Source organism: Ammospiza caudacuta, chromosome 2, assembly GCF_027887145.1.
Source record: "Ammospiza caudacuta isolate bAmmCau1 chromosome 2, bAmmCau1.pri, whole genome shotgun sequence".
NCBI classification, from domain to species: Eukaryota; Metazoa; Chordata; class Aves; order Passeriformes; family Passerellidae; genus Ammospiza; species Ammospiza caudacuta.
Genome location: NC_080594.1, coordinates 117,537,724 through 117,556,058, shown reverse-complemented (window position 1 = coordinate 117,556,058; position 18,335 = coordinate 117,537,724). Strand labels below are relative to the sequence as shown.

At 39.7% G+C, this 18,335-nt stretch overlaps 1 protein-coding gene across 2 annotated transcripts in view; it reads right to left on the bottom strand.

The window, feature by feature from the left end:
• DSCAM (DS cell adhesion molecule) overlaps positions 1 to 5,412 on the bottom strand; it is a 403,090-nt gene extending 397,678 nt beyond the window's left edge. For both annotated transcript variants that reach the window (XM_058825080.1, XM_058825079.1), the window contains exon 1: positions 5,224 to 5,412. The gene's annotated coding sequence lies outside the window, so the exon portion shown is untranslated. The remainder of the gene's footprint in view (positions 1 to 5,223) is intronic.
• Between the last annotated feature and the right edge of the window lie 12,923 nt (positions 5,413 to 18,335).

Genomic DNA, 18,335 nt, shown 5'->3' with positions numbered 1-18,335 from the left:
AAGAGGAGACAGAGGAGCCCTTTTACTTTATTGGAATAAAGGGAGAGGCCATGGGGCATTCCCCTGCGATCTCTCAAATTTTTGGAGGACACAGCCTCCTTTTTATCCCAACTTCCTGGCTGCATTTCCCTTCTCTCTTTCCTTATTGGCTGAGGTACTTGAGAGGCACAAACTGCCCAGAATGCCTGATACCAGAGATTGCCCTCTAACATATAACCCTCCCTTTTAATTTTTAATTCTTATGGAATTTAGGTGTTTTTCTTCCCCATTGTTTCCTTCATCTCTCAATGTCTAATTTCCTTTATCAGCAAGCCTAATGTTTATTTGTAAAAGCAAATATATTTTTCCATTCATCAATCAGTAGAATCCTTCCCATTGTTTCTTTTATCTTCCAGAGCTAGTTTTATCTACCAGCAGACCCATAGCTTGCTTGTAAAGACAAATCTGCTATTCCTCTCAATAGTTTTTCAAAAATGACTTGGAGGGTGACAGCACTACCTCTCCAATGACACTGGACAAACCAACAGTTTATTAAATTTTTGATTTTTCAGAAAAGAATGCAAAACAATAAGTATTTACAGAAAAAAGGGAAAGTTCATTACTAGAATGTAAACATCAGAAAGCTTAGAAGAACTTGAAAAACAAGACAACGCATTCCCAGATTTTTTTCCTCAACATCTGCATCTCTTACTCTGTGTTTTTTCCTCACCTAATTGCAGGAGGCTCAGGTAGGAACTGCATATTTATGTGGACAAATGATGTTATGTTTCATGTAACTTGTGCAGCTTCCCCAGCCACATTTCCCTTCACAAAGGGTTTTGTGCCCTCTCAAAGAGCACAGAGGTACATGCAGGTGCTGTGTGAGAATTGGACATCCAGAGGGGAGAAGGGAAAGGCAGTGTCATTTAGGATTTTGAAGAAGTGAGAACCAAAGGAGAAAATCCATGGAGGTGACAGAGAGAAAAAAATAAATGTGTGTCAGGAACACGGAGAAATGAGAGTAAGAGGAGAGCTACATTTGATTGATCAGAAAGAGATCAGTTAATGGAAAAAGAAAAAAAAAAAAAAAAAAAAAACAGAAACGGTCACAACTGTATTTAAAAAAAAAAAAGTTACAATAAAATCCAACATTATTCAAAAAAATGTTTAGAATCAGCATAGTAGTTGTCTTGAGTCTGAAATAGTTAATATAATGGAAGAAGAGAAAAGAGAACAACTGGATGGACAAGGAGGATAAAAGCACAACTGGAAAAATCATTCCCACCACACCAAACTGATGATGTTGGGATGAGATGAAGTTGCACTGTGTAGGAGAATGGAAAGAAGGCAAATCCTGAAATAATTCCATGAAGAGTGAGGGATGAGCATTTCTGTGAGAGGGTGACACAGGACAGACAAGCACAACAAAGATCCTCCATGGAAACACAAGGTCAAGGTGCAAATAAAAAGGAATCACCAGAGCCAAAAGAAACCATTTCAATGAGAACAGGGATGAGTGCACTGGACATTTCAGTGTGCCTGAGACCTGCATCTGCCTGAGGGTAGAAGTTATTGGGAAGAACAGCAATGCTGAGCTGCCATATTACAGGGACATTTCTTGCCCACCTTTCCTGTCCACAAACAGAACAAGCTCTTATACAAATACATTTAGCCCCACTGATTCTGGCTGGCAAGTCAGTAAATTCTTTTCAGTGTTTACAAAGGCAATTCTAAACACCAGCAGCACTGGAATTTCCAAATGTCTGCCCCACTTAGGATGTATTTCAAGAAAATGTCAGAGTAATGAAATGGAACCACAGTCTTCAAAACGCAAACAGCATCAAATTTTCGGGTCCATTGTTACCACTGCAAAAAGTAAGATTGAAGTTCTCCATCCCAAACATTGCTATAACAATGTAACTTATAGAAGACCTAACCAAAAATAAGTAAGTTTAATTAAAAATGAAATATCTTTTTGAAAAGGAAAAAAACTCTAATCTTCTATTACAAAATAGACACTGCTGGTTTTTAAAAAGTCAGTAATTGATTTCTAATGAAAGGTTAGGATTCTTAGCCCTGTTATGATTGTTAAACTGATATTAAAAGCACCTTTAGTGCAGTGACTTATCAGTATTGGCTGCCCTGTGGTGAAGCAGTTCCCTGACCTTGTCCCACACCCAGGGAATGGCACATGGATCATCTTAACGAGGCTGATTTGTGTCTGTGCTCTTGCTCCAGCCACCATTCCCTGTTCAGCAGCAATATCCCAACTTACTGCTGAAGGTGTTTGCACTTTTCAGAACACTTGGCTGTTGCTTTGATTTTTTAAGATTTTTTAAGCTTTCTGATGTTTACATTCTTGTAATGAATATTTTATCCACTTTATGCAAATAACTTACTGTTTTGCATTCTTTATGGAGGAAGAGAAATTTGATGGATTGTTGGTTTGTCCAGTGTCATTGGAGAGGTGGCACTGTCACCCTCCAATCCACTGCCACTTTTGGAAATCTATAAGTGTTGGAGTCAGAAATTAAAAAGTGCTTTTAACCTTTAAAGAAGCAGCATGTTCATGTTGTGTTATTTCATGTCCTATAGTGACACTTGGCCACTTTGAAAATCTGCCCAACTGATCTTGTCAACAAAATCTGACACAGAAACCATGTGGGGCACAAAACCTGGAAAGAAGTTTATTCATGTCCTTGCTTAAAAAAAAATTACATTATTATGATTTATGAGGCTCCTCAGCTGTTTCCAAATCATAGTTTTGACAGTTTCCATGAATAAATTGCTGATTTTTACTTTTTCTTATTTTTTTTAATCCCAAGTCCTCAGGTCATTAATTTATATGAGAATGTCACCCTTTGCTTAAGAAAAAGAAAAAAGTAGACTCTTCACTGCCATGACTGCACAGAAGAGCTTTAAGATAAAATGGAGACCTTTACTGTCATGTGGGACTGGCATGGAAGAGGATTAGGTTTGGGTGTCCAGGTTGGGGGTTATGATTTTTGAGAGGACTTTGGGAATATTTGTTGCACTAAATCTCAAATTACATGCAAAACCACAATTACAATTATCTGTGAGCTGGAATTTTTGTATCTGCTGCCCATATACCTGGGAAAAGGGGTAAATGAGCTCCAGACTTTCTCAAGATTTGAGAAATGTGCAGAACCATATATGTCTTTGTGCTATGACCAGATTATCCACTGATTTCTTCTGTGTTCTTAGGAAACCAATTGCTGTTGGAGTGCATTGGAAGCAGGAAATTAGGAAAAAAAAATTCATGTCAATTCATGCCAGTCTGAAATATTTTTCAGATTTCACATGAACAGAAATCATTTGTGAGCACCACATAAAGAAATGAAGTTTCTAATTTCAAATTTGAGCAGCCCAGGGTTTCTCATCTGAGCATAAAATGCACTTGACTGCCATGCACAGAAGACTCCAAATTTTGTTTTCCTGTGATTGAGGGGTTGCACAGCCCTTGGAAAATATGCTCACTGGTAGCTGTGGCCTGAACCCCAGGCACAGGGACAGCTCTGACACAGCATCAGCTCATGTGAAGGAAAGGAACTCACTATCCAAACCTCAGATTAAATGAGAAATTGGGAAATTAGTGGAAATGGGGTAAAAGGTTACAAAAGAAAAGAAAAGAGGTAAAGGGGGCATTCATGACTTGGCAAAAAAAGAGGAGTCGTTAACTTCTGAGCCAAGCACCTACATTGCCAACAGCAAAGTCCTTTTCCAAGGCCCTTTTTTTATTTGCAAGGTTCATTTCTCAAGCAGAGGGAGAAATCTTGTTTTGGAGTTCCATGGATAAATATTTGACACCTAAAGGGAAACTAGCTCAGAGCCTTAGCCAGCAAAACTGCAAGTTTTAGTCTTCCTTGTATCACCACATTAGTTTATCTAAGAAATGTAAAAATTGGAAAGCAATCCTGGAAAAAAATACTGCCCAAAATATGTTCAAAATGGAGACAGAGAAACAAATCCAGAAAAGACAAAAATAAACATTATGCTATCTCTAAATATAATTCTACCAGACAACTTGCCCTCAAATCCATGACAGTAAAACCAAAAGCTCAAAAAACACAACGGAGTTTTAAACATAAAGTTGGTTACAATGTGTTTGTATGAATCTTTGATTTTCAAGTTTTTTGTTTTTTTCTGGACAAATAAATAATTTCACAAGAAGCACAGACCATCATAGAACTCCCCATATATGTAACATGATAACTTGCTTCTACTGGATGCTTCTTTTGCAAGAAAACCCACTTTCCTAGACTAAAATTTTAATGAGACACGAATTTTATGGAAACCTGGTTTTTATTCTTGCTTCCCAGCTGCCTACAAACTACAGATCTCTGAATGTTAACTTATTGTTAAGAAGAAGAGAGTGCATTTTATTATTTAAAAAGAAAGTCTCAGGAAAATCTGTTTTTTAACTCTTCACAGTTTATTTTTCCCCTGTGAAACTCCTGTGAAGACAAATCTCTAGAGGAAAGGTTGTTCTCTTCTGAGAAAAGCCAAGCATAGCTCTACCAAAAACAAAGAGCTTCCAAGGATTTGCATTGGCCAAGGGTCAGCTCCCAGACTACTTTTGGGGTTTTTTTGAATATTTTAATTAACTGAAGAAGATAGACCAAAATCTTCAAAAGCTGTGCAATCATGTTTGTGTGTTGTAACAAAAGGCCTGATTTTGATTGATCTGTAATTCCCCACTGGCTGACCCAGTCAGTACAGAAAACAGATGCAAAACCATCCTTCTGATTTGCATATTTTAGCTTAAAGAGAAAGCACTGCCCCTGGAGCTACATCAGCTTCTGAATCATTGCAGGAGACACAAATTTCTCTCTCAAAACAAAGCAGAAGTGACCACAAACTTATGAGGAGAGCTGTGATTTTAGGCCAATCATTCCTCTTCTCTTCCAGCTCATGTACAAAATCCATCTTCTTCTCACACAGTTCTTTAATGTGCAAGCATGGTTTGATTGTTAATTTGATTATCATTTTGTTTCTCCTTATATTTGTGCTCAACTGATCTTTGGAAAGCTAACTTTCCAGCACCAAAGTAATTCAAACTGGGGAGGACAGGAGAGGAAAGAATTCATGCTATTACTTAATATTTTTAAGAGTTTAGAGGTTACACATTTGGCCAACCTCCCTTGACTGATATGTGCTCTTTGAAACACCCCAAATTCCTTCCCTCCTTAATCCTGTGTGAACCCAATAAAAGATTCGACTCACCAGCCTTAATGTGAACATCCTGACTCCTGATTTTCCCTGAAGGATTTTCAGCTGTGCAATAGTAAGTGTTATCATGGATTAAGTTATTAAAGCTTGAAGGAGGGAAGGGGAAGATTTGGAGAGTGCCATTGGGGTGGACGTGGCGGATCCCTGGGACATCGTAGATCTCCTCGCCCGTCGCTAGGTACCATCTGAGCGTCACCGGGGGGATCCCCGCTGCTGGACAGGGGACCAGAGTCCCTGTGGTGCTAGCAAACACTACCTCTTGCAGAGATGCATTGACAAAGTAGAGACTGGCGTGTAGCTCCTCACTGAAAACTGCAAGACAAGAAGAAAAAAAGAAGAAGACGTTGAAAACCTGAGGAATTTCAGCAGCGCGCGACGCGGTCCGACAGCGACGCCAAGTTAAACGCGACGCTCAGGGAAGGTAATCAAAGCTAATCTGGATTATGATTATTTATTTTATTATAATAAAATAAATAAATAAAATAATAAAATGTTTCTTGTTTTCAAAGAAAATACCGCCAGGTTAAACACAGTAAGTGGTTTGCACCCAAAAGTAAAATGAGAAACCCCTTTTGGTGTTTCGGACACAGATCCGCTCACTTCTGCACTTGCTGAGGCAGCACTCCTCCTACAGCCTGCAAAAATCTATCAGTAGTCTGCCTCTATGAAATTCCAGAGACTAAATTTCTGCCTGGAACACAGGCAGTTTCTGTTAGCATCCCTAAATTCATCATTACAGTCTTCCCAAGGCAAAAATTATTTATAAAGTTATAAAAAGAACTGAGTATACAGTGAAGAAAAACCTCCCATAACTCCTTAATAGTAACACATGTCTATACTTAATACAGATACAGCTAAGTAAATGTTTTATATCATTTGGTCAGGTCTTTCTAAAGACCTCTATACCCAGGTGCCTATGGAATTCTTGGTTCTGCCATCCATGTGACTCCATGGAGTCCCACTCCCAGCCCTAAACTGAAGAATCTGCATCACTGGAAAGAGCCAATATTGGAGAGAGCACCAGATTAACCACTTCTGCCATAGGCTATTCAGCTCTCACTGGAGGGACTGAAGTCTCCAAGTGGTTTAAAAGTCCCCCAACATTTTCTCTGAAGTACCTTCCTAAACTCTGTTGGAGAGCTGATAAGCCTAACACATGATTTTTGTTTTCCAATAAATGGTAGGATAAATTCCAATACCATCAATCTGATTTGCATTTGCATATAGTGCTCACTTGTTTTTAAAAGAATGGTCAGTTTTGCTTGACACAAACACAGAGGCTTGAATGTTTCATTATATCATGAATGAAGTGGATTTTGACAGGATTCTCTAAAGCAAGGCTGATAAGAGATCAGTTTTTGAAAAGGTGACCCCACTGGAGGACATGAGGCATATTTCAGGGCAGCCTTCATTTGCACAAGATGGATTCTTTAATCCTGCAGAAAGAACTTGCAATCCCAATGCTAAGCCATGAACTCTCTTGTCTAACTCTGCCACTGCATTTTATGATAGTTTGGAACACAAAATAGACAATTTTTTTCTTCTCTTTTTTGATAATTTACAAAGCTACAAGGTGGAAAGGTGTTTATTCTAAATATCAATCAGAAGAGACTCAAAGGAGAGCAAAACTGGCTCTGGGAATCCTTGGAAATTAAAAAAAGAGAGACGCCTCTCCAATAGGGAAAGATGCCTGGCATGAAGCAGATAAATGAGTGGCACAGAGAAGGTTGAAAGGCACTTGGAGCTTCAGAAAGGAGAAATTTCAACTGTGGAGCTGAGCTCCTGCATTTGGATGAGGCAGGTGCCAGCACAGAATAAATCCCCTGCAAGATAAATTTCACCTAAAACCTAGGGATTGGTGCAATCCCAAGGGGAACTCAGGCATCTGGAAAGCAAAAATAGGCACAAAAGGACTAAACACAGGAAGAAGCTGAATCCATCAGCCAGTACAATAGTGCTTCATTTTAAACCAGCATCTGCTGCACATTCATCCTAATGGCAGCCACAAACACACCAAGATCCCTGGAAAATAATCACAGTGCTGTAATACACACACTTACACACAGTGCTGACAGCCCAGATGCTTTTTGTGGTGGAATTCACTGTGTAAGCCACATTGGAGACATCCAATGACAAAAATGGGATTTCAGAAGCTTTTATTAAAAAGATATTTCTCCTGAACATTCTGTAGGAAGAAAGGGATTAGCTGAATGACAGGAAAAGTGATTTATTGAAACCTAATTGAAGCTGAGACAAGTCAAAGATGATGTGTAATTAATTATATGTTACTTAATGATAGAATATGAGCCAGCTAAACACTGTGTTTTTCAGAAAGGAGAAGCAGCTCAGAATAAGAGTTGCAAGGGAGAGTGGTTGGGGAAACTGATGAAAGTTATGGAAATAAAACAGCAAAGAGAAATACCTGAAGAATGGAAAAAAATTAAAAGGCAATCATAAAAGAGAAAATAACATCCAAGGCAGAACTGAAAACTCTTGCAGCTGAGTGACTGCACTTGGCCTGGACAGAGATCACATCATTTCACAGTGTAAGGGAAGAAAAGGAAGAAAAGATTCTTCCTGGATGAGGGTTATTTATTACCAAACTAATAATTCTGGAGGGAAACGAGGAAGGCAGCACCTCAGCAGTGCTCAGGTGCTCCAGCTGGAATGAAAAGGTGAGAAACAATCTGCACCTGCAGGCACTTTGGGGCAGGAAGGCAGAGATTTGTGTCCTCGGCTGAGTGGATAAAGGAGAACACCAACAGTTTATCGGATCAAAGGACAAGAAGCACTTCTGGATTCTGAGGCATTCTTGCAGGATCTCACTCCTGCAAGAATGGGGAGAGAGGTATGGGGGAGGGAAAAACAGAGGGGAGAGAGGGAGGGAGATGGGAGGTGGATAAATTTTTTGCAAGTTCAATCAGTATTTCTTACTCTCAAGTACGTGAAGCGATAAGGGGAACTGACAAAGCATTGCAGCCAAGGAAATTCATCCTGATTTTCAGGGGAGACAGGGCTGCTGCGCTTAGCGAAGTGCTGAATGCATCAGCCAGATGCAAAATTTCTGTTGGCACTTGAGAGATCTCTTTTCAACTGAAATGATTCTTTACAAGCTGCTCAGTGGAGCTGTGAGCTGATCTCCGCCAGCCAGGGACACTGAGCACTGAGAGCCAGGCTGGGCAGGTGGAACCTGGATGGACACACAGCCAGGAACATTTAGGCCGGGTTTGGCATTTCCAACACCTGTAGCTGTTGGCACAGCTGAGAATTGAGTAATTTTTTGTTTTTACAGAGGTGGCCTTTTCTCTCAGGCAGGTCACTCCTCCAGGTCTGTGCATGCTGAGCATTGAAGGTCTTCTACAAGGACCTGGCCAATACCTCCTGTGATATTCCTGCCTATAAGGGGTTTGTTAAGGCTTTACAAAGCAAACCAGGCTGAAACTGCTGTTTCTCAATCCTCCTGTTTCCTGGGCAGAAAGGTGTGTCACTAAGGTGTGAGAGAGAAGATCCTACATTTAAATGACAGCACTGCATCCATCCAGCTTGGGCTTGCCCCGTGTGGAGTCTGGTGACAAGGAGGGATCAGCACCAACAAAGAGATGAGAGAAGAAATGCAAAAGCCATGAAACCATCTGTCCTCTTCCCTTCTGTGGAAGCCCAGGGCACTGGGAATATTTCTGTGTCTGCTCTGGGGTGCCCTGACCCCCAGGGCAGCACTGACTCTGACCCTCATCCATGGAGAAAGTTTCCTAAACTCCAGAATAGACTGGAATCCACAAAAGTGTGAAATAGATTATAGAGAGCAGTGTAGGTGCATCACTGGGTGAGAAATTGAGGTTTTGGGGTTTTTAGTGTGTTGTGGATGGAAGCAAGATGGAGGGCACAGGGTGTTGTCCTGGGTTTGTTCTTCATGCTGCTTCTTCCTCCTTCTCCATGGGTTTGGGTGGCATTTTGTAATTGGGCAGAAAAGTCCCCATTGCAACTCTGTGGGATCAGTTATTGGGTTAAAAGGGAAAATAATCCAGGTGCCAGTTCTTCATTGGATAGTTTAGTCTTAAAAGCCCTTGGAACAAGAGATTGTTGACCATTTTGTGCCTTCTAATGAAAAGCTGCAGAACTCACAGTAGTGAGACTGTTTTACTGATCAGAAATAATAAACACCTGAGTGTGAACATGAAACACCATCTCAAGTGCCTTCAATCCAGACCCAGAGAAACCCACAACTGGTACCACCACACCCTTCCTCCACAATATTTCCCCTTCACCTTGTTTCAGCTCCAAGAACCTTTACCCTAAAGATGCCAAAAGTGAAAATTTTCCTGCAGCTTTCATGGAACAAAAGAAAATTTTGTATCTGTTCAACTCAGTGGCAGAATGCAATGCTGAGCCTCAGTGCTGTACATAATTCCTTTTCATCATGTGCTCTTTCATCTTTTAGTAAGTTTAAATAACACTTGTGTGATTTTGAAGTTGGTTTTTTGGGCCTCATGTTCTTCCAATGCTCTCTTACCCTATTCTGCAATTGGCCATTTGAGGCCCCATTTTTCTCTTCAGCTCTTGAAAGAACTGAAATACTTTTGGTTGAGAGACCATTCAGCACACTCAAAAATATGAGTAAAGTGTCTCTGAACAATTAATTGATACTTATATTTAATTCACCTTCTGTACCCTTTTCAAGGACTAAATGCTGTTCCTGTAATGTCTTTGCAAGTGGAAAGTTCGGTCTTAAATGAATAACAATTTCAAACTAAGGGAAAAATTATTTCTCATCCATTTGATTAATCAAATCCAGCATGAAATATTTATATAGATAAATTAAAAGATATGAATCAAAGTGAAAGTCTGGAGCCGAGAGACCACTGAGATTATTTAGATAAAATAAAAATCAAAACAGAAAAGATAAATTATGCAATTAAGCAGTTGACTGCTCTCCTGCACTACATCAGGTTTGCAGAAACAGCCTGAATTGTGTTACAGTGGAACTTCAGGTTTGCCACTGCTTTGGACATCAATGTTCCCTCTCTTTTTCTGTTTAATGAGGTTGTGATTGAGGAACTGGGCAACAATCAAGTTTTCTTTCAGATTTATTGGATATATATGTGCCACCTTCAATAGTAATTTTTTTAAATACAGCTGCCTAAACACAAGAAACATAGAATCAAACCCAAGGAATATAATAAAAATAGAAAAATAAAGGAAAGAAAGGACAGTATTTAATAAAGTCTAAACTCCTAGTGCTGAATTGGAATTGCCGAAACCTGGGACTGCTTTTTATAATGATGGGACAGCACATTCCAGAAGAGGCTGACATTTGGAAAAATTTTTGCAAACAGATGCCAAGCAGGATGAGACACGTTCCCTTAAGAGGTTTAAGGACTAAGAACCTCTGTAATCTTATCAGCTCATCAAGCTCCAATCAAACTTTAAGAAAAACAAAAAATATCAGTATCTTTCATGCCTTCTGGAAGAAGCCTTTTCCTAAAGGACCTGAGGCATCATGCCTTGGGTAGGAGAGAAGTTTTTTGAGCCTTCTCCACAGGTGATGTAGGAAAACCAGCCTGGGCTCAGCTGAGACCCTGCCTTGATGGGAGAAATCACTCCCTTCCCTTGGTCTACCATCTCCAACAGATAGAGGGATGAGGAAAACTTCCCAACTTCTTGAACATCTCAGTCAGGTGGAGAAGCTCAGCACAGGTGCCCCAACATTTTTAGCTCCTGGGTGGATGTTTGGTGTCTGCATTTATGGACATTTGTGCTGTGAGTTCAGCCTGTCTGGCTCGTGCATGAGCCTGAAAGCATCACAGCCTTTGCCTGTCCTTACACCAGCAATTCCTAAATGCATCTTCAGGCTTCAGAAAATTCAAAAATAGGGGGTTTTTTAAAGTTTTTTGGGTTTGGTTTTGGTTTGGGTTTTTTGTTTGGTTTTTTAAATTTTCTTTTGTTTTGGTGCGGGAGGTGTCGCGTAAAAACATTCAGTAGAAACAGGGCAAAAAAAAAAAAGACAAAGATCACAGAATATCCTGAGTTGGAAAGGACACACAAGGATCATCAAGCCCAACTCCTGGCTCTGCACAGGATCATCCCTGAGAGCCACACCAGATGTTCCCTTTCATCCCCAAAAGAGGACAGGGAAGAGATTAAATAACAGAGATTATTTGGCAAAATGGAAGAAGAAGGTGGCAAGGCAGGTGGGAGTCAGAAGGATGTTAAGACTCAAGGAACTCCTCAGGATCTCATATCTCTGCTATCAGCCAGACAGCTCCTTTTTCACTGCCCTGAAATCAGGGTAAAAGCAGGCAAGAAAACATCATTGTGACCACAGCCATTAAAAGCATATGCCTGTGAGGTAGACACCTAGAGAGAACAAAATACCCAATTATAGCAAAACAATTGCAAACGTTTTTAAAGTGAGTATTTAAAGCTCATTTTTCATATGGTCAGCAAAAAATATTGAAGGCCTCCCTAACAGAGGAAAATAAAATATTGATTTTTCACTGTAAATATAAATATCTTGTAAGACAATTTAGTGGAATTAATCTAAAAAGCCATCAAAAAAAAAAAAAACCCAAGCCAACTTTTGTAGGAGAATGGCTGAAGCCATCTAAACAACAAATTATATTTAAGGAAACTGAATTACCATGATCACACTACAGGTTAATTACCCTGTTGACATCCAAACAATACAGTATACTAAGATAATCTTTTTTGCATAAACACACACACACAGAGAACTGATAAATGAAACATTTCTGAATGCACTGCTGTGCCTTTCAAAGCAGTAGAAACATTACAAATGCAATCACAAATATGCTGATTACTCATTGCAGAGCACAGGGAGGGAGAAAGAGCCTGGGTGGGTGGGAGGATGCAATGCTGATGGGCTGTGTCGCTATTAAGGATGTTTTTTAATTTTTTTTCAAGATTCTATAATGGATCACCATGAATGAGATTTTAAAAAGAGAGATTTAAGGAAAAAAAGAGGCTAAATTGGCCTTTTTTTCCTGCAATACGTCTCCCCTTGATGAACTGAAAAAAAAAAACACCCTCATTTGAAAAGAATCAAAACCTGATTAGACACTTACAAACAAGAATGTTATTATCACTACTCAATTATCCGGTAACAGGCTATGCAAAGTGACCTAGAGAAATTACTGCAGCTATTGTGGAAAGATCAGAGTGATGAGGCATTACAATAATCCATCTGTGATCGTGTCTCCCTCTAGGGGTTTTATCTAATGACTAGCACACAAGGTTGATAAATATTATAAATTTTATTAGAGCAAGGGGAAAGCAAATGTACTTTTACAACTTTGGCTTTGATTCTGGCTCTGGACAGGGATTTCTTTTGCTCCTCTGAATGGATGGGGATTGAACATTCCTCATTGTTTGAGGGGATGGAGGGTAAAACAGCTCACAGGAGGAGTAAGTTTCAGGTGGAAGCAGAATAAGTAACTTCAAGAACTTCAAGAATAAAGATGCTCTGACCACACTCCAAAATAAATCTTACTAAAAAGGAATTAATAAAATGAAGAGTGAAAGCAGCCCTAAAGAAGAATTATGAGAGAATGCTAAAACCAAAATAGATTTAACATGGAAAACGAAATTAAATCAGTTGCCTAAAATTATCTGATATTAAAAATAAAATTAGCAAAGAGATGAAGATATTAAACTAATACAATTACAAAAACACCAATTAAGCACCACCACCCACAACGGATTTAAGTCAAGTCAACTAAGGAGAGAACAATTGTTCACACAGTATAAAATCTCAAAATGCTGAACTATTTCCCATGCTGTGTGTTGTGTAAGGGTAGCCAGTATTTTAGGGCTCAACAATATAAATTGGCTATATGTCCACCAAAAAACCCGCCAAAAAATGATGTTTTTTTTCAAATTGCTACTGTGATTCAATGTGCCAATGCTCAACCTTTTATTCCAAAGGGTTTCTCGTTTGAATCAGTTTCAAAATCAGAACCACTAATGAGGATAATTAAGTATGCAGTTGGTTTTGCCCACAAATAATAATCACTATGGAAAAAAAGCACTCAGCATTGCATTATCATTCTCAGAGGACAGAAACTTCCATTAAATCAAAGCAGGCTTCCACAATTAAAAGAAAAGGTTCTCAGGTGAAACCATAAAAAGAAGCAGAACTCACAAGGCAGGGAGAGAAGTTTGGGTTTTGGTGGAGTGCACAATGCAATAAATGCAAGTGATGGGAGATTTTAATCAGCTAAACAGGAATAATTTGTGGTTAAAAAAATACCAACCAAAAAAACCCAAACCAAAAAAACCCAGATAATTGTCAATCTATGGGCAAAAAAAATATGCATCTGTGCTTCTTAAACCCAAAATCTCAATTTCACTCATTCCTATCAAAAGGAACAGACAGCAAGAACACCAAAATCAATGGGACAGAAATTAGAGAAGAGACTTAGATTTATTTTTCTCTCAAAAATATTTTATGAGAAAGAAATAAAGATAATTAGATGCATCTTAGGTTTTTGAAAAATGGAATTAATCCATATTTGCATAGATCCTTTTAACTGGTTTATAAAATTATCACTTTTTCCATAAGCAGAGCCATTATTTTCAGTGCCTTATTGGCTGAGATTTAACAGGTTTCAATCTGGGCCATGTCTTCAAAATTTCTGAGAGAGTCCTGATGGCCACCAACTTCACATCCTAATGGGACCAACGTGGTTTTACAAATGAACAGCAAAGCTGAGCATACTTTTATTAGATCTGTCCAGAAAGGAGAAAAATTAGAAAAAAAAAAATCTCTTTCACACAAAAATGAGAGCAAAATAAATCTAAATTTTCAGTGAAAGTAATTAAATGTCAGGATGACGCATGGACAAAATTCCATGAAGATTGTTTTAGAGAAGAGCAGTCAGCTCCATTTTGAGTATCACAGTCTGGTGACTTCTCTGTCACCTTTCCCACATCCCAGAGGAAGACTCTGCTGATCATGCAAGCCATGCAGGTTCTTTCATTTGGATGCAGGGAACAGCCAGGACACCCTTCTGGGACAGGACCTTATCCTTTATCCTTATTCATGTGGGTGAGTTCTGCTTGTGGTGAGTGAACCCCACTGCCAGAGTGAACCTCCCAGCAGAGCAATCTTGCCAAAGACCCAGCTAGGAAATTGAAGAAGAACAAAAACCCCAAAATGTCAAGGGATTTTTTTAACCTCAATCTCTCGGGTCTGTTATTCCACACCATTGTTATTGCCGAGTACCTACAAAAGTGGCCCACAAAAGAGAAATCAGCTAAATGGCTTCAAACTGAAAGAAAGTAGATTTAAATGAGATTTTAGGAGGGAATTCTTTGCTGTGAGGGTGAGGAGCCCCTGGCCCAGGGTGCCCAGAGATGCTGTGGCTGCCCCTGGATCCCTGGAAGAGTTCAAAGCCAGGTTGGACACTGGGGCTGGAGCAGCCTGGGACAGTGGAAGGTGTCCCTGCCCATGACAGAGGGGTGGAATGAGATGAGCTATGGTTCCATTTTACAATGAAGTGAGAAGCAGTATTATAATTTGGTTACTGCCCATATTTTTTCCTAAACTTCTTTCAATATCACCATGATGTACTGATTATTGTTTACATCTCACTAAATTAAAGGAAAAGAAAATGCTCTGGCCTTCATGGCCATCCATCAATCCTAAGCCATTCCATGATTCCATAATGCTGCTTTTGCCCTCAAGAAGCCTGCAGGAGTTCTCAGTTTAATGATGGCAAGTTCAACAGGCTCCTGCATCTACAACCTGATGCAAATGTTGTTGGCACAGCTGGAAATTGACTGCCCTAAAAGTTTCTGTAAATCCAAAATGGGGCTGAACATACACCACAGAAAGCTCTGCTCCAAAGCTCTGAGGGGAGAGAAGGGGGAAGGAAAGCAGAGGGGTAAATTTGGATGTTGCCTGGTTGTGTCCCACTCCTCCCCCACACTGAGTCACTTTGGGGGAAAAGTGTTTTCCTTGGATGCATTGAGGGAAAGCAATATTGCCCCAAGGGAAAAGTAAGAATGAAGGCTTGGGGTTTGTCTGAGCCTGCACAGCCTCTACCCAGACACCGTCAGGGAGCTCCTCCAGCATGGATAAGCAGGGGGATCTGAAATATTCTGGCAGCCACAGGCATACAAAACACGAGGTTTTACTGCAAGAAATCACACAAACATTGCTAAATACACTGGGTATTGATAGAAAATGCAGGGAGAATTAGGTGAGAGCTTTGGTGGCACAGTATTCCCAACACTGGCACTCATTTAGGTACCACATTATGTAGTCCCTGCTAAAGGAAAGTGCAAAACCTGCCCATGATGGGAATAATAAGCAGAGCAAACTTGGTAGCACTTCCTGAAAAACAGAGTTCTTCCAGAAATTGCTAAAGAGATGAGTAGCACTGAACTCTACTGGATTTCCTAGTTAGGAATTGTTGAACTGTACTCTTAACAGTCCAAATTCACCACCAGCACATCGAGGACAAAATTTAATATTAGTGTGATGCGTTTCTTGCATCAAGCTATTTATAATATTAGGGTATAAGAGCATTTCCATTCTGGAAGTGTTAAGTTTACTGTCCCCCACTTCCCCACCATGATTCTTCTTTCATGTCAAAGTTGACTGCAGGTGATTTATGCAAGAACAAATCCTTATTCCCCAAATCTGCAGCAGAGAAAGAAAACGCAGGAATGGAAGAAATTCCTGAGTCACAGGCGAAAAAACACACACCCTTGAACATTAATCTGAAGGGAGAGAACATGCAGGATCTAGAAATGGCTCTGTGGATTAGAAATCCCTCCAGGACCACAGATCCACCTGGCATTTGGATTTCCTTGCTTGGTGGGGACTCTCAAGCCTCTGCAGAGCACGCAGCACATCTCAAACATTTTGCTGCACTGAAATCCCTGCTGGATTTTTCCAGCTGTGGGGACAAGCCCTGGGTGTGAGTGAATTCCTTGTGACAGCCTGCCTGTCATATCACCAGGGCTGGCTGGGGCTGAGTCACAGCAGCAGAACCAGAGCAGCGCTTCCCTCTGCTCCAAAGCCAGCACCAGCCCAGGAGGGAAGAGGGCACAGCTGCCTGGCTCACCCAGGGGATGGCTCTCAATGAGCATCCAAAAAATAAAAAGGAGAGAGGAAGGAAAAGAAGGAGAAACCCACAAAACCCTCATAGCAATTGCTTCTGTTCAGCACAAGCATCTAGCAGCAACAGATCTGAGCAGTCTCGCTGGTGCAGAGCAAACAGAAGTTGTACAGAGTTGCTGTTTCAATGATGAAATTGCTGATGGCCTCTGAAAGTGATTTAGCTCTATTAATCATGAAAATTAAGCCAGGACTGACAGAGGCAGAGAGTAACTCACATAATACATACCACATACTCATGTGCTACAGCAAAACAAGATAGAATAGAACATTCCAACATAATTTAAGCGTACATAGAATAGAAGGACGTGCAGTGACAGAACAAGAAGAAATGGCCTTTAGCTGAAACAAGTTAGGGTTAGGTTAAATATTGGGAAGAAATCCTTTTCTATGAGGGTGGGCAGGCCCTGACAGAGGGTGCCCAGAGCAGCAGGGGCTGCCCCTGGATCCCTGGCAGTGCCCAAGGCCAGGTTGGACACTGGGGCTTGGAACACCTGGGACAGTGGGAGGTGTCCCTGCCATGGCAGGGGGATGGAATGAGATGAGATTTTAGTTCCCTTCCAACCCAAACCATTCCATGGTTCCATTTTACAATGAAGAAGAGAAGCAGTGTTATAATTTGGTTACTGCTCGTATTTTTTCCTAAACTTCTTTCTAGATCACCATGATGTACGGATTTTTGTTCACATCTCACTAAATTAAAGGAAAAGAAAATGCCCTAGCATTCATGGCTATTTTAGTAGAAGACTAGAGCTGTGACAAGCTACTGCAATCTTAATTAAAAAGAATACCAAAAAAGGAAGATTTTTCACTCTACCTATCACTTGAAGGGGAAAGAAAAAGAGGATTAAAAAAAAAAAGGGTAGGTGCAAAACAAGTCTTCAGGATTTAATTTTGTTTCTTAACAAAACCAACAGACAGACAACTTATGGAATGATCACTGCCTTAACAACTGCAATCTGTTATTCTCTTTGTCTTGGGTTTACTGTATAATTCATACAACATAGCATACAAAGAAAAAAGTATATTAATAGTATTATAAAATCGTATATTTATATTTTTAAAAGTATATTAATAGCATTATAAAATAGACACAGCCCATGAGGAATTCCTTTTCCTCAATGGGAGACAAGATCTCAGGAATTTGGGTTTTGCTGGATGAGGAAAGGTTTCAAGTAGAAATTCAACATATCTCAAATAAATTAAAACAACATCACTCAATATTAATATCACATCTAAAATGGAGGGGAGACACTACCAATGTAAAAATAAGTTATCCAAGAGTATTTTAACATTCTGAATATTCCCAAGATAACATTCAATTTGGAAATGGCACATTTAGCATGTTAATCAGTTGAGGAACAGAAATTATATGTATTGGAATATGATTAGGATGGTACAGAAGGAGAATATAACACAGATTTACTTATTATATACTCTTGACAAAATATAACACTAACTTGCCTTGAAGGCCTCTTTGCTCACCTGAAAAATAAGCACACAACTTGCTGAGCTGTTACTTGGAAAATCTTGGTTTCCATTTGCTCCCCCCATCAGGATTTCTGTGTCACATCAAGGCAATCACAAGCCTCAAAGAGCAACAGCAAAAAAACCCCCATTATTTGAACTTAATTGAAATTTGAAATTTTTCTGTGTTTTCCAGTAGTTTTTTAAAAAACAGTATATCATTTTTTCACTGAAGTGCAATGAAAATGAAGTCCTTGGACCTTCTGCAGCCAAGGAAGGTATTTCTGGTGTCAGTTCAGCCAAAACAAACCTCCTCCCTTCCAGTTTTCCTTGGGAACATTTTACAAAGACCAAGCCTCAAGAGTAACTGCACAAACTCATTTATTTTGTTATCACTTTTGGGAGAAGGATGACAACGTTCAACATAAATCTTAGTGAAAGGGAAAAGAATTCTTCAGTGTTCAGTTTCTTTTTTAAAAAAAAATAAATCACCTTC